The following is a 12161-nucleotide window of genomic DNA, read 5'->3' as shown; positions in this document are numbered from 1 at the left end:
AAAATACGAGAAAATCCTACCTCTCCTGCTACAGCTAAACCCAATGGCAAAAGCTTCTCTATTTGATTCATCTATTAGGCACTCTTCTTACTTCTCTGATCAGATGAAAAGTAAATCAACACGTGCAAATGACCCTATTGAATTATCAGACGGTTTTGAGGCATCAAACGATCTGTCTCCAAGAACCAAGTCTCTTGAGCATGAAAGTTCTTCAAATGGGAATAGCCGTGCAACTGAGAATAATTTTTCTTATACCTTTCTAGAAGAAATAAAGAATTTAAATGTAGACAACTTGAATGATTTTCCCCAAGAGTAGAGGGGAACAAACCCTGGAACCCCTAAATCTCCTAGACCCATCTTGGATGAGAATATAGTGAATATATATATTAAATCACCTCTTCCCCCAGGTATCTTTCTTTCCTTTAACTCTCTTTCTCACAATACTCCACATGCTTGCTAAATCACATTTTGTCCACATGCAGGAGTCTCCTACTGCTTCACCATTTCATGAGATGGATGATCCTCTTTTTGGTGTTGATTTCTCCTTTCTTGATCACATCTCTATTGGTTCTCCTACTACACCTGATCAACCTCCATCTTCTACTATTGATGCCGCCATAGCATAATTGCATCTCTTAGCTTCTCTAAAGTTTTCTTCTCTTACTAATGAACATCGAAAAAATGTCCTCCCATCTTTACAGATATTGTCTGATGCATTCGATTCTAATCATTTACAGGAGATTAATTCTCAGGTTCCAAACATGTTCCTCACTTCACAAAGTAAGGCAACTCTCATCCCTAGCCTTTTTGGCTCTATCAAAGACTATGAGTTTTGTAAAGAACAACTTCAAGAAGTAAGGAATAAGGTGAATTTGACTCTTTCTGAGACATCAGAAAAGAAGCAGCAACGTGTTCTGATTGTATAGAAAATCTAAGACCTACGAGTTGAAATCGCAAAGCTAGAGGTTGAAGATGTTTCTTTATCTACCTCAGAACTAGAAGTAAAGGATAAATACACTACAGATGTAGTCTTTGTGAAAACTAAAAGTAATGCAATCAAGTCTTTGATTCCTCAAGTTAAGTTGCAAGTTACAGATCTCAAGTCCCATCTTGTCTAGCTATGAAGACAAATGGCACCAACTTCATAATCTGGATTTCAAGTCTCTTTAGTTTTTTTTTTTTTAGTTTCTTTTACCCTACATTATTTAGAAACTTGAAACTTATAAATAAATCAGTATGAGGACATGTAAACTTTATTCATTTCTCAGATTATGCAGAAAAATTGCCAGTGGCCAATTTTATTAATTATAATCGTAGAATCAGCTTGGCTTTTATAGGTGGCAATATTGCCTACATGCATCTAAAACTAGCCATTACATTGGCTTTTATCACACCATAGACACATAATTCTGTACATGCTACTTCATTATTAGCCGTGTTATCGGCCACTGATGATTCTGAACTTGATGCTCTTGTAATTCCCACATAGTGGGAAAATATTTCTTTAGGTAATGCCCATTGATCTATCTCTTATGTACCTTTCCTGCTAGGCTTTCTAACCAATAAGCATTTCCACTCAGCACCTGATGTACTCTAAAAGTTCCCTCCTAATTAGAAGACCCTTTACCAAACTCTCTGCCCTTAGAACCCAAAGGTAACACTGATTTCCACACTAGATCACCTTCCTGGAACACTTTTTTATGAATTCTCCTGTTGTAGGCCCTAGCTACCTTCTTTCTCTACACTATCATTCTATTAAAAGCATCCTTGCACATGTCATCTAATTCTTCTAATTCCATTGTCGTAGCTTGTAGGTAAGCATCAGGAGTAAAGTCATTCTGTTTTGCAACCCTGAGTGACGGAACGACTACTTCCATAGGAAGGACTGTATTATGGCCATAAGTGTTGTAAATGGACTTGCCTCTGTTCTATCTCTCTTTGATGTTTTGTATGCCTATAATGTTTCCACTAACAAGTTATGCCAATCCCTAAGGTTGCCTTCAATCATCTTTTTAAGATGCTGATCAAGACTGCATTAGATGCCTCAGCTTGGCCATTAGCTTGTGCATAGTAAGGTGTGGAGTTAAAGAGTTTGATTCCATAATCTTCAACAAAGTCTTTCACTTCATGTCCAGTAAACATGGTACCCTGATCAATAGTAATAGTTTGTGGGATTCCAAACTTGTGAATGACATGCTCCTTGACTTACAACATCTTGTTGTTCCACTTTTTTTAGAGTTATGGCTTCTACCCACTTTGTGAAATAATTTGTGCCCACCAGAATGAAAGAATGCCCTTTTGATGATGCAGGATAGATCTTGCCAATAACGTTTAAAGCCCATCCTCTAAATGGCCATGGCTTTAAGATTGGTTGTAGTTCTTCTGCGGGAATCCTCTGAATACTTCCATACCTCTAGCACTGCTGGCAGCCCTTTGCATAACTGATGCAATCCTTTAGGATGGTCGGCCAAAATTAGTTATGTCTCCTGAGAAGCCACCTCATTTTAATACCAGCTTGGTGCGCTCCACAAACTCCTTCGTGCACCTGTTTCATAACTTCCATAGCCTTAGGAAACCCAACGCATCGAAGCAACAAACCAATCAAAAACCTTTCTGTACAGTTTTACTTCAATCAACACAAAACGAAGGGCTTGGATTTTGATGCGATATGGAGTCTTCTGGGATGGGCATTCCAAGTATCTCCTATAAGGTGTTCTCTAATCATCTATAATATTAAAATCAAGGTTAGTATTAAACACATCGACTGTAATCCCTCTCTCTTCTACTGAAGGATGTCTTCTTCTTTTGACACAAATTGTTTTTATATTAAATCCTCAGGCATCCTTAAACTAGAGGCAATCTGTGCTAACTCATCTGCTTCCCAGTTTTCCTCCCTCGGAACATGCGTGCATGATACTTCTTTGAAATCATCTAGCATTTGAATGGCAATTACAAAGTAAGAAATCAAAGATGCACTACCACATTTATATTCCCCTGCAAGTTGTCTAGTCATGAGCTATACGTCTCCTATTATGTGAATCTCCTCAGCTCCAAGCTCTTTAAGAATCTCTAGACCAATCACCAGAGCTTTATACTCTGCTTGGTTATTGGTACATCAGAAATCCAAGTTGAATAACAAAGCTGTCTTGACTTCACCAGGAGATGTAATCACCATTCCAGCACCTTCTGCTATATTCGTATTTGAACCATTAAACTTGAGTGTCTAGGGGACCTTTTTCATACTATACACTGGCAAGTCTTACATCTCCAATTCTTTTAGCTCCAAACATGGATGATCAACAAAGGCTTGTCCTTTCATAGCCTTTTGTGGGCAATATATGAAGCTAAATTCAAACAATGACAAGGACCATTTTCCTATCCTTCCAGGAATGATTGACCTTGACAACATGTACTTTATCAGGTCAGTTTTTGATACGACATACACATGAGAATTGATCAAGTAATGTCTCAGTTTAGTGCAGCTAAAGTACAATGCCAAACAAAGGTTCCCAACGGGTGAATATCTTGACTCTATAGGTATTAATCTTCTGCTTAAATAATAAACCGCTTGCTCCTAACCACTTTGATTATCTTGTGCTAGTAAACATTCAACAGAATCAAAAGAAGTAGAAATGTAAAGTTTAAGGGAAATACCTGCTCTAGGAGGAACTAACACCGGCAGCTTACTAAGATACTCCTTAATTTTATTAAAAGGAAGCTAGTGTCTTTCTTCCCATTTGAAATCTTCTTCTTGTCCATGAGCAGGTTTTGAAATTTTATATTTAATTCTTGCATTAGGTTAGGCCCAATTAATAAATTATATAGGTTATCTTTTGTGTCAATATTAAATTCAAGCATGTATGATGAGTTTATGTCAGAAATGCGCATGAGCTTATCTACTTGATGAATAGAACCATTAAGAAAGACATCAAACAAGTAAGCAAAATTAAAGTTCATTTCTTTAAAAAGCATGGTTAGTTTATTACAATTATCCTCATCATAATCAGAAATAAAAACAGAAGACGGGGACTTAGCATCCTCAAAGCTCTCTTCAGTGCATGCTCTTATTGCCTTTAAGACTTGATATGCATGATCTTCAATTACTTCAGCAGTGCTTTCCTTTTTATTCTTTTCTTTCTGAATCGCTTGCTCCCCTTCGTCTTCAGTCTCGGCCACCTTCGACCCTTGAATCCCTTCTTCATTCTTCATTACTTTCTTCTTCTCTAGTCTCTCAGGCTCAACCTTGAGGACGTTAACCACATCTGTGTCTTCCCTTTATGTTCAAAGGGCTCTATTAGCAAACACGAAGAGGATTGATCACTTAGCGGACGAAACGTCCATCCACGTCATACTAGCCAAGCGTGTTCTTCAACATGCTTCATATTTATACCCTAGATCCATACGATGTCTTTGAGTTCAGAAATCAAGCAATTCAGTTATCCCTTGTTGATCTTGCCAAGTCCTTTGCCCTCTTCAAAGTTCATTCTTTTCATGATATTAGAGACAGTGGGCCCAATGTCCACACTTAAGACTACTACTTGAAAGCCAGTCCACGGAAGGAATATCTGCTTGTCTAGATTTAAAGAGGTTATGCTCTTTTCACTAGCAGTCAGGATGGTGATCACTTCTCCATCGAAAGGGTAATTTGATTTTTTGGTGAAGAGTAGAAGGAATACCTCCCAAAGAATGATACCATAGGCACCCCAAGATTAGGGCGAAGGTTGGGGAATGTCAATCACTATGAACTCAATTTTCTTTTTAATCGGCCCCTCTTTCACTACAACTTAAAGATACCCTCTACCTGTCTCTTTGAGTCATCATACGCACGAATGACCACATCAGAGGGTTCAAAATCAGAAACATTCAGTTTGAAGTTGGACAATAGCTTCAACGGAGGTACATTTAGAGTAGAACCTCCATCTATCATGACATTGCTTATCACCCTTCCTCTTACTCAGTCTTTATGAACAAAGCTTTAGTATGATTCCTAACCTCGAGTGAAAATTCATCATCTGAAAAAGTAATTATGAGGGGGTTATGTTGAATCAACCCTACAAAGTCCCCTATAGAGATCATTTATGAAACTAGAATCCCAACCATTGCTTTCAGCAAAGCCTCTCGATATTTTTTTGATGAGATGAGCAAATCCCACATGCTGACATTGACATGTGTTCTCTTGAGCTATTTAATTAGTGCATCATCTTCTATATCTTCCTTTGGCTTAATTAAAGGGCTTACCTTTTCATTCTCGGCTACTTTTGCTTTGTTCATATCAAGCTGGTACACTCGGCCACTATGGGCATATTGTTTACTTCTTTTGCTTCCTCTTCCTCGTCAATACTCCACACTTTAAGAGTAATGGGATTCACTGTCAAGTCATCTTCACTTTCAACCCATCCATCCACAGGATTTAACCATTCTTCATCATTATCTTCCCATACATTCAGGACCATCACAAAAACTTATTTTAAGAGATGTTCTCTTTCTTCTTCCTTTTCAAACTCAGCTATTACCTCCTTAGGAGTCTTTCTAGACTTGACCATATATAAATTCTTTGGAGGTGGCACACTGTGAAAGTTCGGCAATGGATTAGTCCGAATGCTAGGCCTCGACTTCTTTGGATTTATCACCTTTCCATCATCAATCAAATTTTGGATTTTATGCCTCAATCTTAAGTACTGGTTTGTAATGTGACCATTTCCTTGATGAAACTTATAGAAAGCATTTTGATTGAAATTCTTGGGCAGAGGATTAGGAGGTGGTCTTGGTGATAATGGCTGTAAGAGACCCACGGATTTAACCTTTTCGAACACCTTAAACAAAGGAGCATCGAAGTTAGAGAACCTCCTTTGTTGCATAGTTGCATCACGTAAATCCAAAGTAGTCGTGGTAGCGATTTTGTTAGAGTTGGCAGACTTTCCTGAAGAACTTGATCCTTGGAACCCTGGCCAATTAAAATTTCTCGAGCAATGCCTGTATCTCTTTTCTTTTGAAAGTTTATCTTTAGTGGCAGTCCTTGCCTCATAGACTTTGGAAAATTCAGCCAACGCCACGTAGTACATCTTTTCTCTAAAAGCTAGTGGGGTGCCCTTTATGAAAATCTTAATTTGTTCCTCAGTATTAGATCTACTCCTTAGTGACATTGGCTCTCCATCTAGTTAGTACTGTCAAAACGGGCTTAAGCCTGCGGACAACCCATGCTCGTCTGAAAATGTTTGGATATGGGCAAAAAAATTGAGGCCTATTTTTAAAACGAGCTTTTCTTACCCAGACTATTTTTTACCAAATCCTACGCGGGCCGTGCCGGATGGGTCCGTGAGAGCCCACTTTAGAACAATATGTATGTATATATCATAAAAATTTAAAATAAAAAGGGGAATAACAATGCAAAATTTACATAGACTGACTAAGAGAGCTTGCTTCCTTATTTTTTCCATGTCAGGGCTCTTTGAATGAACATATAAAGCTAATAAAAATTCAAAAAACTAGTAAAGTTAAAGTAAAAAAGAAAAAAATATGGACTCTCAAAACAGATATGTCCGGACCCACCACGGGCCCGCGCGGGCCAGATCGGGCTTGAATATTAGAAGCCCATTTTTTAACGAGCTTTTTTAGTTCAGCTCGTTTTAGGATCGAGTCCGTGCGGTCGGAGTCGGACAGCCCATTTCGACAGTCTATATCTACCATATAATTAGAGAAGGATTCGTCACTCTTTTGTACAATGGTCTTGAGGTCTATCAGATTAACATTCATTTGGAGGTTGTAAGCATAATCTTTCAAGAATACAGTTGTGAGCTCATTCTAATCTCTTCTCACTTTCTTCTCTGAATTGTAGTACCATGTCTTGGCTGAACTGGTTAACGACATGGGGAACATCCTTAAGATTTCCTAAGACGACAAACCCGCGAATTCTATTATAGCTTTGTACTGCATGACGTGCACTTTAGGGTCACTAGTGCCATCGCACTTGGACACCTTAGGCATCTTGTAAGTCAATGGAATGGTGCTCTTTAGTTCAAGCTCTTCATCTTTATCATCGTCCATACATAGATACTGGTCCAATCCCTTGGACTTCATAAAGATGTTGATCTTCTCCATTTTCTTATCCATCTTCTCCAGAACGTCAACGCCTTTGGCACGCGTGTGGCGCCTAGACTTAGCTTGTAACACCCTCCGCCCAGTCCCGAGAGACCCGACGGCGGATGCCACATTCGGTGCCGGAGACACCATCTTAACTTAACATATAAATCATAAAACTAAAATTATGAATTAGAAGTAATTGAGTATTCACAAGTTTAGCGAGTAAATTTTTTTATTTTTATTTTTATAATAGCAATTTCATTTCATTTTCCTTGCATTTTTTTTATATACATTGGGAAAATTCCTACAGAAATATTGTAAGAATATCCTTTTAAAAACTGAGCTCGCCAAACATGTGAATACAAAATACTTCCAATTAAACTCTAAACTTCCAACATCTCCAAATAATCTTTATAACATAACAACACTTTTATACTTTCATAATTGAATAAATCCTCAATAGTATTTTAGATCCATCAATTAATTGCATTCATTATATCTATCAAGTCTTAATGAACTAATCATATCAACTGACTTCAAATATTTCATATTCAATCAATCTTACTCTTCTCTCCAAATATATACATCAAAATACTTTGTAATTACATACTTCAATTATATTTCAAATAACATAATATCTGAAAATGTAACAATTATACATGCCATCATTCTTCATTACATAAATCTCAATCGACTACTACCAAATTAGTCACTTCTGCTTTGATATTACTCTTCAAATCTTCAAGTAGCAACCACGATCTTCAACCTACGCGTGATAAAAATCGACGCGCTGAGTATAAAACTCAGTGGTGCTCATAATTCACATACTTACCAAAGTTGCGATGACAACTTACTTAAAAACAAATTTCATAAAATTATTTACAATCATAAATGCATTAAAATTCAACATACATTTCCATTTATAGCAAAACAAATAGCACATATACTAGTAATTCATAACATAAAGAATTTAATTCTTTATACCATAAATCCTTTACTTAAGACATTTTATCATCATAAATACTTTGGTTCCTTCAAATAAACTTATAATTAATAACATAAATAATTTAATTCTTTCAAATCATAAATTCATTACTTAAACATTATACCAATACATATACTCTTTATTTTTAATACCATGTACCGAAATATTATTTGATAACATAACCAGTAATTTCCAAAGTAATGTTTACTAAAATAATATGATCTCATTCGTTTAATTGTACAGATATTTTCCATAGGGCTCGCATACACTTAGGAGAAAGAGAAGCAGATAGGTTTTCAGAACAGATTCAGAATGGCCTTAGGTCGCCAACAGATTCAGAACATATAGAGCGCGTCCGCCCTAACAGAACAGAAGACACCCACGTGTCTAGCATATGATCATAGCTTCTTATCAGAATGGCATCAAATGCCGAGCATGCTCATCAGACAGAATAAAATCAAATCACGCATCAAATTCACACTAAGTATAGTAGAGCCCAAAATCCTTGTTTTAATTCTTAATTCATAACACTTATCATAAAACTTGTCTTATTCTTTAGTCTTCTTAAATTCATAATGTAAGCTTACTTTAGAACGTAGTAACTGAAAATTTCATCCTTAAACATAATTACTGAACATAGAAAATTTCTTATCATATGAAATCATACATGTAAGCTTACTTTAGAACTTAAGTAACTCATATACTTCAACATAATTACTTAATATAGAAAATTTATCATAAATCCCTTTTCTTTTAAAACTTTCTTAAAGTCATAATGAAATCATATTTTCCTTATTCAAAATTTAAAGCACATACACCTTAAATACCCATTTCTTTGTTAAAACTCTAAACATATAAAAGTTATCAAATAATCATACTTATGTCATATATATAAAATAATTAAGTAAGCTTTACTACACCAAGGTGGTACCAAGGGGAGGAATTTCCTTCTCCAATCAAGCATGCTAACACAACTCTTATGCACAAAAGTATCAATTTCAAGCCTCATCATGCATTATCTAAATCAATTTCACACCTTTCCAATTTATATCCATTTAAACATATCCACAACAACACTTTTCAAACTTATGTCTTATTTTTGTCAAATAAATCTTAAAGGATACAAAGAATGAAGAGAACTTCATCACACATAATTCATACCTTCATTTATCCAAATAAACCTATGATTCATGACATATAAAATTTCCAGCATTAATATAACCTTGACCTTTGCTGGGTTTTTAAGACATAACTTAAGTTCTGTGTCTCCAAATTGAGTGATGTTTGATTCATTAGAAAGATAAAACAAAATACTACAAATGTTATGAAGGGACCACAGCCCAGATCAATCTTTAAGATGGCAAAAAAAAGCTAGGAACACAGACCAACAGTCCAGACCTGATTCAGCAGAACTAATTTCAATGTTTATCAAATTTCTACTTATCCAGACACTCAAATCACACCAATCCAAAACCAGAGAAGTCTCAAGACACAGGGCAACAACTCTCATGAAGAACTCAGAACATAATCTTATCATTATAGTGGTCAAAAAGGGCACTCAATTCAGTGATGCATGTAGCCCGTCATAACAGAGTCAGTTTGGGTGTTTCAGCCATAAGTTGAGCTATATATATCCAAATTGGACACAAGAGGATGGGTTGGAAAGCTAAGGAGCAGACCTACAACTTTCATGAAGGACTCAGACACTAATGGGAAATTCAAGGGATCGAAAAACAGTCCTTAATCACACCCAATAACACTTTTTCCTAATTTCAGCTTACTTAAATCATATACAAGGTAGAGATTTCTACCACATACTAAATACTCATCAAATATCATCTTAAGATCATAAATCCACAAATAATAACAAGAAAACTTAAGGCCTTATTCATCAATGGGTTCTGCCACTCTTGAAGAATGAAGAAGAAATTGTTTTCCTTATCAATTCAACATATAAGCATGCTTAGAAATCTCCCAAGAACACATTTATACCACCAAAATTCAATAATCAAATCATTTCATATAAAATTCCCAATTTTCACAAAATAGTATAAACTTCACAAAATCAAAAATTGAAACAAGATAAGAGTGTTTATGAATACTAACCTTAAACATAAGCTCTAACAAGCTTAAATCAAACTCTTGAAGCCTTAGTTTTCCCTTGTCTTTGTTAGGAAGTTCTCCACCCTTTGTCCTCCAAATTACTTGAAATTATTCACCAAATATCATTTCTCAAGCTTTAATCTCAAAGATTAAGTACTTAATCAAAGTTTAATGGAGTGTATTTGATGTGTTTAGGAAGTAAAAATTAAAGACCTAAAGGAGAAGAAGAAGAAGAAGAAGAAGAAGAAGAAGAGAAAGGTCACGTTAGATGGAGAGGAAAAGGAAGAAAATATGTTAGATCAAATAATGGAGTTGACTAGAGGGTAATTTGGTCCTTTCACCAAAATTGGATGGCTAGGATTGAGCAATGTAATTCAATCTAATGGCTACAAATATTCTCCAAATTAAATTCCTTCAAAATATTATTTATCTCCATAAAAATTCTTAAATTTAATCCTTAAAAATAATTCCTCTAATTTCCTTAATTAATATAACACCATCTCAAATTTACTCCATAAAAATAATTTCTCTAATTTCTTTAATTAATATAACAACATAATTCACTATTCACTAATTCTCTAATTTCTCCAAAAAAATATTCATTACTTACTTTCTACCCATAAAAATAATGTATACATACTCCAAAAATATTAAATAAAATATAACACATAGATAGTAATTTTTCCGGACCAAAATAATACTTATTCCCGGACCGATGGCACTATTCACAGACCGATAACTTACTATTTCAGACACAGAAAAATGGGGCGTTACATAGCTCATAACCTAGGCTAGCCATGCATATTTGAAGGGTCTTTGCATCCTTTCTGTGTAGGACTTATCTTGCAATGCATATATAAGGATCTTGCACAACCGTATATGGGCTTAATGCCTTCGGGCATCCGGGCAGCATAGTCCTACCTATAAATAAACCTTCACTTCAGGAGAAATGCGAACCATAGGCCCTCAGCCCTATAGTGTCCATAGAGCTCCTTCCCTATGGAGACATCAGTCCCTCTTAATAGAACATGATGCCCGCATCCTAGCTCACTAGGGCTCAGTCCCGCATACCGGCCTCGGGGCGGCGAAGAGCATTATGCTGGGTCTCCCCTCTCATATTCTCGGTCCATATACCATCCAACATGCTATTCTCATCTCCAATAGCCTTACTTCGTCCATAGGGTTGCCATGGTGTGGCACCATGGGTAGGGATGCTAGACTGACACCCCTACGTTCTCCCCACTCAAACGGATCGATGACCTCATCGATCGTGCTGCATCAACTCCATGCTTCTCATCTCCAATCATCATTGTTCTCAGCTTTCCAATGAAACAGCTCAGTGCATCTGCTTCGTGAAAAACTGATGTGAAAATTTGTGTAGTATTTTTGCATTACTTGTCTTCTTCTTTATTCTTCTTCTGGGACCGACCTTCTTCCACTCTGGAACTACATGTCGTCTATCCTACCCTTCACTGATCTTCCTACATTAAGGGTCATACTCTATACAACATCTCTTCTCTTATTTACTCCATATTATCCTTATCTACCCAATCCCCGACCTTCCTACATAGAGGATTATATTTATCTTATTACATTCTCCAATTTATCAAGCTTCTCAGAAGGGACTACCTAAGACTCGGCTTTCTTATTCATCACCTTCTTTGCAAAAAACTCTTCATCTTGCCATGTCTCATCAGCTTGTTCCTTCTTTTTCGCCTCTCCTTTTGTTCTCATTGTCTTCGACATTAACATGCTCTTTCCCTTTATAAGAGCGGAGGAGTTTCTCTAGACAGGTAGCGACAATCTTTTTAAGTTCAGAAGCAGGAATATTTCCATCACCCATTCTTACAGTAGATGAAGAAGCAGAAGCAGAAGCAGAAATAAAATTGATAGTGGTTTGAAAAGCAATTTGCAATGGGAAAGTCCTTTAAAACAGAACGGGAGCCTGAGAGATTAATAGAATTCGGCTCAAGTTGATCAGAAGGGATTGAAG

General features: G+C 36.3%; 1 long non-coding RNA gene and 1 pseudogene across 1 annotated transcript; both read right to left on the bottom strand.

Annotated features, from left to right (window-relative positions):
• Positions 1-1418: 1418 nt before the first annotated feature.
• LOC149497483 (uncharacterized) lies at positions 1419-5453 on the bottom strand (annotated as a pseudogene).
• A 2158-nt stretch (positions 5454-7611) lies between these two features.
• Positions 7612-10912, bottom strand: LOC149497482 (uncharacterized). Its single transcript, XR_016319941.1, has 2 exons — positions 10172-10912; positions 7612-7846 (listed from the first exon to the last, which is right to left on the bottom strand). It is a non-coding gene; the product is annotated as an uncharacterized LOC149497482 (long non-coding RNA).
• Positions 10913-12161: the final 1249 nt, after the last annotated feature.

This window comes from Jatropha curcas, chromosome 3 (assembly GCF_041381405.1).
Source record: "Jatropha curcas cultivar XTBG-Jc1 chromosome 3, XTBG_Jcur_1.0, whole genome shotgun sequence".
NCBI classification, from domain to species: domain Eukaryota; kingdom Viridiplantae; phylum Streptophyta; class Magnoliopsida; order Malpighiales; family Euphorbiaceae; genus Jatropha; species Jatropha curcas.
This window is presented reverse-complemented; position numbering and strand designations above follow the sequence as displayed.